The sequence below is a fragment of the Fukomys damarensis genome, unplaced genomic scaffold, assembly GCF_012274545.1.
Source record: "Fukomys damarensis isolate Sample0158 unplaced genomic scaffold, DMR_v1.0_HiC HiC_scaffold_37, whole genome shotgun sequence".
NCBI classification, from domain to species: Eukaryota; Metazoa; Chordata; class Mammalia; order Rodentia; family Bathyergidae; genus Fukomys; species Fukomys damarensis.
The window spans coordinates 25,986,077-25,995,898 of record NW_022900949.1 but is presented as its reverse complement, the minus strand read 5'-3'; the positions used below and the strand labels follow the sequence as shown (position 1 = coordinate 25,995,898).

The following is a 9,822-nucleotide window of genomic DNA, read 5'->3' as shown; positions in this document are numbered from 1 at the left end:
CTCGGGGCTGTGGCGTAGGAGCCGCGGGCGAGCAGCAGCGAGCGCCTCACGGCCGGGAGCGGAGCGCGAGAGAGACTGAGCGCAGGATTCTGCCTGGGCACCACCTGCCAGGAGGAGAGGAGGCTGACAAACGCGCGCCGGAGCAATTTATAGGCACCCAAGGCACAGAGGAAGGGGAGCCGCTTTGGCATCTCCGTGCAGCATCTGCTGTGCTCGTCCCACTCAGAGAGAGTTTGGCATTACTCTGACAATGTGGGATTTTTTTTCTTTCGGCCTCTCTTTTTTTCTCTCTCTGCACATGGATGAGCAGCGAGATCCTGAATACTCCCTTGCCGAACCCAGGCGATGGCAGCGCTCTCGCAGGACAAACCTGGGGCAGGGGACAGCTGTGCCCAGCCTTGGCCGGGGTCACAACGAGGCCTCCTCTTCCCCACTGCCAGAAGCCCCACCTGGAGGGCGAGGGTGAAGGTTGAAAGGAAGCTGCCAGTATTTCTCTCCTGGCTCATCCACAATCAGGTGTTTCTGCAAAATGCCACTTTTAACATAAGGAGGGCCCTTTAGAATTTTCCAGATGGTACATATGATTTTTTTAACCTTCTCAATTTCCTCTCCAGCTTCCTAAATGAAATAAAGTATTACCCCAGGAGCAGGAAGGTGTATGAAAACACCAAAGGACATTCCTAAGTGGTTTTAAATGGACATGTCCGCCGCAGGTAGGGGGATGGTTGGTTCTTTTTACAAGTGCTGCACGGCAGTGGACCTGTGTACGTACTCGACTAACAGACTTACAATTCCACCAAGCTCTTGGCAGACAGCGCCACTGGGCTTGAAGTTGCATCTACTTAAAGTGCTACATGCCTGAGAAATGATCACTTGTCAGAATGCCTTCAGAAGTCTTACAATAAAGCAAGCAACCTTCGCATGAGTGCTAAGCATGGACTTCCCTTAAGACGCAGAAAGAGCTCCATAAACTCTGGAGCAGATTTCCCGAATGCACACTGAGGGAGGGGGAAATGCGACAAACCCCCCTCCCCATTGGCAGCGGGAGAGCAGAAGAAACAACCCAGATTTGAGATATTAATAGAAAGCCCTCAGAGTAGATATCAGCTGAGTTATCACACTCACAAATACATAAGGCACCCAAGAACGGCTCTAAATAGGTAAAGAGAAATGATTCCTAAATCATACTTTTGCATTCAGGAGCAATGGCTGTCAATCAAACATGGGTGACATTTGGTCGTCAATGTGGGATGAGGGTCACTTACTACAACAGCTCGAGAAGCTGAAATGAGAGGCAGGAACAAATAAGAGGACAGCAAGCAGACAATAACATCCCAGGTGACCCAGAGAAGCCGTAACTGTGGGCTCCACAGCCAGGAAATTTCCTTGGGGCTTCCCTAGGCTCCCTCGTTCTATGCACCTCAGTTCACCCCAACCCCTTTAGCTCATTCATTCCTTCTTTGATTCCAAACAAAATAAGGTCAAATGAGCAGATAGGAGGAGATTCACTGATGGCTTTAAGAGGAGTGTTAGCAGCTCCTGGGGGTCTTCCTGGAGAACCAACAGAAAGCCTGCCTGGCTCCACATGGCCCAGATGTTCATGTCATATTTCCACCCACGTGGGTGCTGAGAAAGCCTTGGATCCTGGGACTGGAAAATGTCCCTTCTCACTTCTCAAACCTTTAACCTTTACTTTAGGATAAAGGGTTTCATAAATGTGGATCTAGACTCTGAGAGTCATTACATGTGTATTTCTGTACATTTTTATTCTCACAAGCTACCTTTATTTTCACATTTTTAAGCAGCATACTTGTAGTAAGATCTCTCCTGGAGGTGGTACCTGTTTTCTTTTCTTTTCTTTTTTTTTTTCCAGCTTTAATTGAGTTTATTGGTACATTTTAGGGATGCAGTACAGTTACATTCATTGTTGGGATAATGTACCTCTACATGGCAAGTCTTGATTCTCATTTTTTCCCCTTTCCTCTGCCCTCCCTTCACCCCCTCCTCCCCTCCCCATCTACAAACACTTTATTTTCATCTTTTCATTATCTCATATTTTTTTTCTTTTCCCTTATTACCCTTCCTGTTTTCTCAATACATCTTCTTGGTCACTTCTCAAAAGTCATCTTTCTTTTGGAGGAAAAAATGGCATGATATGGTATCAGCAAGGGAGGCTCCTGTATTCCTGAAATAAAGTCTTCTCTGGTGCACCAAGTTATTCACATCCATTTGGCCTCTTTATAGTAGCTGAATGGAGGTGGGGGATCAAAAGGAATTTTCTTTAAAATAGAGAGGTTTAAATAAAGTTTAATCAAAACTTCAAGACACACGGAGCCATCTCCCTGAGGAATGTTTATCCAAAGGAGGAACCCAATAAGGGTTGGTATGGACCCTGGAAAGGTAGTCTCTACCAAAGAGTCTGAGCCAAAGAACTGCGCAGTATCAGGGCCATCTTTTGAGCTTGCTTGCCATTCAATATTAACACATCTATCCCCCCTCCCTCCAAGACTGGCGGTTAATAGTGTTAGTAATTGAGATGTTTCTCCTTCCTCTTTCCTCTGATGCCAAGTTTGATTTTTGCAAGTGCTAGCCCTCATACCTTAAGATTCGACTGAGATTTAGAAAAGGGGCTCAGTAGTCATTGTTGATAGTGAAAGCGCCCTCCCCCAAAACTCCAGAGCCAATCCCAGATTTTGTATAAAATGCACATACATTGATACCAATGGCTATTTGGCTTTTTAGTGAAGTAAATTTAAATTATTGGTCTCCTTCCTCTCTTCTAGAAATACCCCACCGTAAACTTTGGGCAACCCTTTTTGGTCCCTCAAGATCTTCCAAGGATGATTTGGTAGTAGACAAATGCATATAGCTGGTTACAGTCACTTTCTACCGCTTGAATTTCGCAGAAAGCTCTCTGGAATGTTACTCATGCTTTAGCTCTTACTCTGACAGTTTGAACAAGCCATCTGATATGACATATGACTCATCCTTTTTATATGTATATAATAATAGAATATGTGTCAATTAAAAATACTTAATTTTCTCCAGGCCTCATTGGAGAACCAAGCTTTCTCTTATATTTGATATTCATCTTGGGAATGGCCCTGGAATCCCATTTTTGAAAATAGTGTCTCCAAACCATTTCTTAAGAAAACACCCTGCTCTGCATTCCCACTGCTTCACCAGCGGGGACCCTTCAGGTGATAGAGCCCAACTGGGAAGCCCATGATGGGGCTGGAGGGCAATCCTATAAATTTCATATTCCCCCCACCTCAATTTGTCACTTTCGAAGAGCTGAGTGGATCCTAAGCCCACGACTCCCACACAGAAGTGCTTAGCTACCTATCCCTGGGCAGCATGGCCAACCCTGGGCTCTTACTAGGCAAACAGATACTTAGTCATGAGAACAATTTCCAAATCCAGCAGAACTTCAACAGAAATAGCATCTCTTATAAGAAGGAAAGAAACACCAAGTTAACAATTCCAGGGCTACCCAGAGAAATAGGCATACAAAAATATGGAAAAGTAGGGCCAAGACCAGCTATTTACCTTTAATTTCTTGGTCTTTGAATTGTTTTTGAGACTATATACTCTTTTGACTGAGTAATTATAGATTTCCAATCAGGAAGGGTCTGCTTGGCATTATGTAGGAAAGTAGTCAGTCCTATAGCTTTTTGAACCAAATATGTCTTAATCTGGACTCTAACTTCATTTACTAGCTGGGAAAGTTGTTTAACCTCCCTGAGACTCAACTTCCTTTTCTACAAAATGGGAATAACCCTCCTACCTAAATCACAGAGTTGTTGTGAGCACTAAATAAGCTAATACATAGAAGTAAAATCATATCCAACTCCCATAAAAGCCAACTTGCATCTTCCTATATTGCAGGATTACTGAGTAGTGTATGTGTTCCTGAATTACATGGTAGAAATAAGACTTAGTAAAAGAAGCCAAAACTAGAGGGTTAGACTTAAGACCGATGGCATAAAGTTGACAATAAGTATTACAGACTTAGATAAAACTAGAAATAACAAAAGTGCTCCCAAAGAGTTGCCTGGCTACTTTTCTAAAATGTAACTCAAAGCAAGACACAATTCAAAATAAAGATCACTTTAGCTTTCTTCAAAGTAAAAAAGTGAAGTCTCATTAAATCCAGTGCCTGGAAATCATTGCAGTCCAATAGAGCAAGTGTTCAGGCATAGGAGCTAGTGTAAGTTGCTTTTTTATCCTCTGGAATGTCCCCCAGGCCAACAAGTTGTGAATGTATTTTCAAATACTGGGGCAGTTATTGGAGAACTGTTCTTATGGATGATAATTCTCCAATAAGCAAATGACAGAGAATCAGCCAGAGAAGCAATCACTCCACGAGACACAAAAGTCATGACCACATCCAGGAAGAACTTCTCAATACAAAACTCTCCACAAAAGAGAAAACTAATTGGACAGATCTGTTGTCACAAATTATCAAATAGGACAATGAGAGGGTAGCAACTAGCAATCACTGAACATTTGATTACAATATATCGTTTCACACTGGTCTTACATTCTAACTATGTCAATAAAAAGATAGCCTCTCCATATGGATAGATTGTGTACTTACTGTGGGTAGAATGCTCGATCCCTCTGCCCTTCCTGATGGAGAATTGAAGGGAAATCACCAAGAACAAAGCCTCTGAGGTGATGCTCATGAAAACTCAGTCATAGAAGAAGGTACAGGCAGTCAAGAAGCAGACAGCAGCTGCCCTGAGGCTGCAAGGAATTTCAAACAGGAACACAACTTTGCAGTGGGCCACAGCCCTTCTCATCCATGAACATCACCCACAGCAACATACCTTTCTACGTGAACAACACACGTCCCATGAACAAACTCCATGCCCCTTGCATGCCTGTATGCAAATAGACACACCAGCTTTCTCCAGTGGCAGGCACTCTCTTGGGCTTAGTTCTCAACTAGGTAAAAATAGATATAACTTAACACCTCAATCCAAAAAAAAAAAATGAATTGTAGCAGTTATTTTAGATTTGTAATAAGCTGTGGGGGGTGGCGGGGAGTAGAGTCAAACATAACCCGTTGTACGTAGCTGGATGTTGTAATATAAATAGTTATAAACTGCACTGCAGTGTTTCTCAATGAAAGTAGTTCAACAATCCATTTAGTTAATTAATAGTTTTAACATGGATCCTGAAAAATGGGGGAGGGTTCAATAGGAGTCCTACTTAGATCAGATTTTTGTATTTGTCCTTTTTTCGATATAGCTCAAGGTAAAGTGGAAACTCTTCCACTTGATGATATCCTCAGAGGGGCCTATTTTTTCACTCAGGTCCTTCTAACCGCACACTGACGGAGAGGAGGCTTCTGAGTATGAGCGCTTCAGAAATGCTAAGCGTCCTGGGTATTTCTGCCCTTCATCTCCTGATGCTGCCATGTAGGGACCTTGCTAGAAACCCAGCAACTTCACAGAGGAAGAAAAGAGGCAGAGTCTGTCTTCTCATTAGTAGATGCTTTTGTAAAAGTTAAAACTATGTTACATGAAGGGATTGTCTGAACATGTCTGCTATCCCATAGCTGCCATATGTACTTGTTTGCATCTGTGGGTTTATCTCCCATGATATGTCTGGTGATCACACAAATCTGTATTGTATGTGTACATGTAACTTCTTTTACATTTACTGTTACAGATTTGTTTTTTGTGGATGGACAGAAAGTCTCAATGGCCAGTTGGTGAAAGCCCAGATATTGACTATGATGTTGTCTCTTTATCCAAATCTTCAGAACATGATTTCAGCACCATAATACCATATATTTATTCTGCCATGATGCAAAAACGCTGTGTCCATTTTCCCCAGGGCCAAGGGTGGCAGAGACATGGCTCTTGTTTGAAAACCCTAGAATAAAAAGGAGAAAAAAATAGGAAAAGAAGAAAAAAAATGGAATTGTGAGAGAAGAGTATTTCTCAGGGAAAAAAAAAAAAAAAACATGCATTAGGTGTAAACTACATAATCAGCTTTCCCTTCAGAGATTCTAACCAGAATCACGGATCATAAAATAATGTTTTATCTAGTTTTCAACTGCGCTGGTTAGAACGAATGCTCTGAATACATCGATTCTCTCATCTTGTCATTAATGTGCTCCATTTAATTCAATTCCACTTAGAACACGTACGGAGCAGACTGAACGTTGCCACCCATCTCCTTCTGCCCATCTTTCCCATGTCCTTGAGCGACGCTCAGCGCCTGTGACCCCTCCACCTAGACAGGAGGACCTCCTCCACGTAAGTCCGGCTCCCTCAGCACAGAATGCTAGGATCTTTAAGGCCGTCCAGAAGCCTCTAAATTTCCATCCCTGATTTGCATAACTTGGTCCATTCTCCAGTTATCAGCGAATCATGCTTCAGACGGCCTTGCCTTTTCCGGTTTTGTTCTTGCTCTTCCCTCTAACCTTTCTATTCACTTCTTTCCTATCCTTCCTCCTCCCATTCACGCCTCTCCCTCTGTCAAGGCCCTGTTCCCAAGCCACCTCTTTTGTCTGTCCGCCTAACAGCTCCCCATTACCTTGAGACCCTTACTCCTGTCCGCTGGATCTTGCTTCTCTGAACTTCCCAAGCATGTTGAGTTTCTCTGCTTGCAAGACTGCCTCATTCTGCTTTGCTACAGGCCCTGTCTTTTCTCTGTTAATTGAGAGAAGACTCGGTGCTACCATTTCTGGCCTTTCACCCTGGATCACAGTTCTGGAGGCTGAGAAGGCCAAGGGCATAGTGGCCACATCTGTTCAGGGTCTGGTGAGGGGATTTTTGCTGCATAATTCCATGGTGGAAGGCAAAGCGGGGAGTGGGGAGAGAGAGAGAGAGAGAGAGAGAGAGAGAGAGAGGGAGGGAGGGAGGGAGAGGGACAGGAGCCAAACTCATCCTTCTATCCCAGAAAACAATGTTACAATAATGAATTCAATCCCATGATAATGACATTAGTCCATTCATGACCCAGTCACCTTTTAAAGTACCTGCTCTTCGGGGGAGGTACCCTCCTCACACTCCTACAGCAGGTGCTAAAACATGTTTCATGGGGACTAAATACATATTTGTGCATTGCTAAATTAAAAACAAGCAACACAGCTTTCAAATGAACTCTCAGATTTATGAAATTAGAAGTTTCTAAGACCCAGCTGCCCTAAAAGACTGGACAATCTTTTGACTCTGCCATAAAGGATAGATTAAGAACAAGTTTAGTCTCAATTCAATATTTAAAAAAAAGAAGATAAGAAATGAGAAATAACTTTTGCAAAAGTTGGAGTCCAAAAAGTATAAGGGCATTAGGTATTACACCTGACATGTGTTTACTGTGCAGGAAGTGATACTTGCAGACTTACTGGTATTTAGTCCTAGCTTTAAGAGTTTAAAATATAATTAGATCTTTTTCAGCTGTTGTGTTTTCAAAATACTTTATGCCATCTGTGTGGTGGGGAATGGAAACCCCACTGTGATCCCTGATGGGGACAAATCAAAGCCTTGGGGGTTTTTGACTAAGGGTAGCCACACAAATCCCCTAAACTGTGTGCCTAGTGGATCCTTACTTATTTAAGATTTGTGGAAACAAATTTTTGGCTGTGCCCTATTAGCTTTAAGAAATGGAAAAGTTTATTTATTCTAAAATATAGAATGGCTAAAGGTGTAGGGAAGGTGGGATGGCTAGGGGAAGGGTAATAAGGGAAAAGAAAAAAATGTGAGAAAATGAAAAGATGGAAATAAAGTGTTTGTAAATGGGGAGGGGAGGAGGGGTAAAGGGAGGGCAGGGACAGAGGGGAAAAATGAGAACCAAGACCTGTCATGTAGAGGTACAAGATCCCAACAATGAATGTAACTGTACTGTATCCCTAAAATGTACCAATAAACTCAATTTAAAAAAAAGAATGGTCATATTCAGTCTTTTCAACTTCAGTTACTTCCAAAGAAGTATTGGAAGTTTCTGAAGGAAAAAAAAGAAATAAAATAGTTCTTTTAAAATGAAAATAAGAGAACTAGAGCTACATGACTGAATGAAGGCCAGGGAGAAAGAATAGTACTATAATACTATGTCAAGGTATATATATAACTTTCTCTGTTCCATTTAAAACAATATAATGGATATCAAATATCAGTTCATGTTAGCTTTACAGAAATTGAAATATCTCTAAATGATACAACCAAGTCTCATATAGCTCACCATTCCCTAGCACATCTTGAAATTTATTCAAAGAAAGTTGACATGCCAAACAAGAGGCAAATATTACTTCCAGAAAATATACAATTAGCAACAACAGCATGGGTGAAAGAGATCACAGAGCAGAGAGAGAAGTTAAATCAGAAAGGGCGACTACTTATTTTCAAATAAAAATCAAAAGTACCATAAATACTAGCGCTGGAACGAGGAGGTTCAGCTAGAAAAAAATGCAAATAAATTCCCACTTTTTTTGTTTCTTCTTAGTATATAACTTGAAAATATCAGTCAAATGTGACTAGCTACATAAAATAAAAATAGTTAAACCATTTGACAGATTTGTTCCCAAGTCATGCCTACAATATTTTGACCCATGAATTACTATAGATATAAATGTGCTACTGCTTGTATTATAAAAACACAACTGGGGCCAGGGATTTAGCTCAGTGGCACCACGCCTGCCTTGCAAGTGCAAGGTCATGAGTTTAATCCCCAGTAGCAAAAATAAATAAATAAAAATAAAAATACAACTTTGAGCAAATAGGAAGCTAAGTCATACCAAAATCTCCAGTTTTAAAAACAGAAAATTATTACATGTTATTTGATATCAATATTCATAAACACTAGGAACTACTCAGATACCAAAATAAATACTGCATGCACCCCTGTAAATCTGTAAGCACCTACTTACTGCAAATACAAAAGCCTCTTTAGCCTTCTTACATGTAATTTGTTACTTATAACTAGAATATTTATTTAAATACCAGCAACTCCTTAATTTAGTTTATAATAAGTCATTACATAATCACACACAATCTCCAAAAGATCGACAAGTATATTCAAGGTAAAAGCATTACAGTACTCTTGAGACAGTCAGTGAATTTTCTTAAGATTTTTAAGCATGCAGTGTAGTACGAATTCTAACAAGTCTCAGCTCCTCTTAGATCTACACACAAATATAGAAATATGTATTGTGCAATGCAAATGAACTTGAAATGGGTTCAGTGGATGACTTGCTGTTCTTGGGATGGTTGCATTAATACCCATGACCAGAATCCACTCAGAAGCTAACATTCTTCCAGACACAAAAGATAGCAGGAAAACCACTCTTCCAAACTGATTAACAGGACACAGCACTGAGGTAGGGATAAATACTCTTACACACACACAAAAGAGAATGGAGCTGGGGAGATAAAAACACAAGAACAAATACAGGTGGCCAGAAAAGAATCTGAATGAGAGAGAAAAATGATTTGCTGATTTCCTTTCTTTGAGGAAGGACTTTCCACATCAGCTTTCTCAGACTAACTCAAGTTTCAAATATGGCAGCACATTTTGGTTCGGTGATTAAATCTCTCTCTGGTTGGGAAAGGTTTTGAAGCTAAAGAACAAGAGTCTTTGTGAAGCGACAGTGACACTCTGTTGGTGTGGTGAGCACCGATCAATAGGGAAGAAGGTGAGGAACAGGGAAGATTTTCCTTAGGATCCATCTGCCATTTCTGCCTACTCAAAATCTATGGTTACCCTTTTCAGCCCAGGTGGCTTGAAAAACTGTGGTCCTTCAAATTCATCAGGAGCTTAGATGGAAACTTCCAGACCACACACAGAAGAGACACCTTATCCAGGACTGTG

General features: G+C 41.3%; 1 long non-coding RNA gene across 1 annotated transcript; it reads right to left on the bottom strand.

Annotated features, from left to right (window-relative positions):
• Positions 1 to 951: 951 nt before the first annotated feature.
• LOC104850264 lies at positions 952 to 4,987 on the bottom strand. Its single transcript, XR_004515605.1, has 3 exons — positions 4,833 to 4,987; positions 4,601 to 4,749; positions 952 to 1,282 (listed from the first exon to the last, which is right to left on the bottom strand). It is a non-coding gene; the product is annotated as an uncharacterized LOC104850264 (long non-coding RNA).
• Positions 4,988 to 9,822: the final 4,835 nt, after the last annotated feature.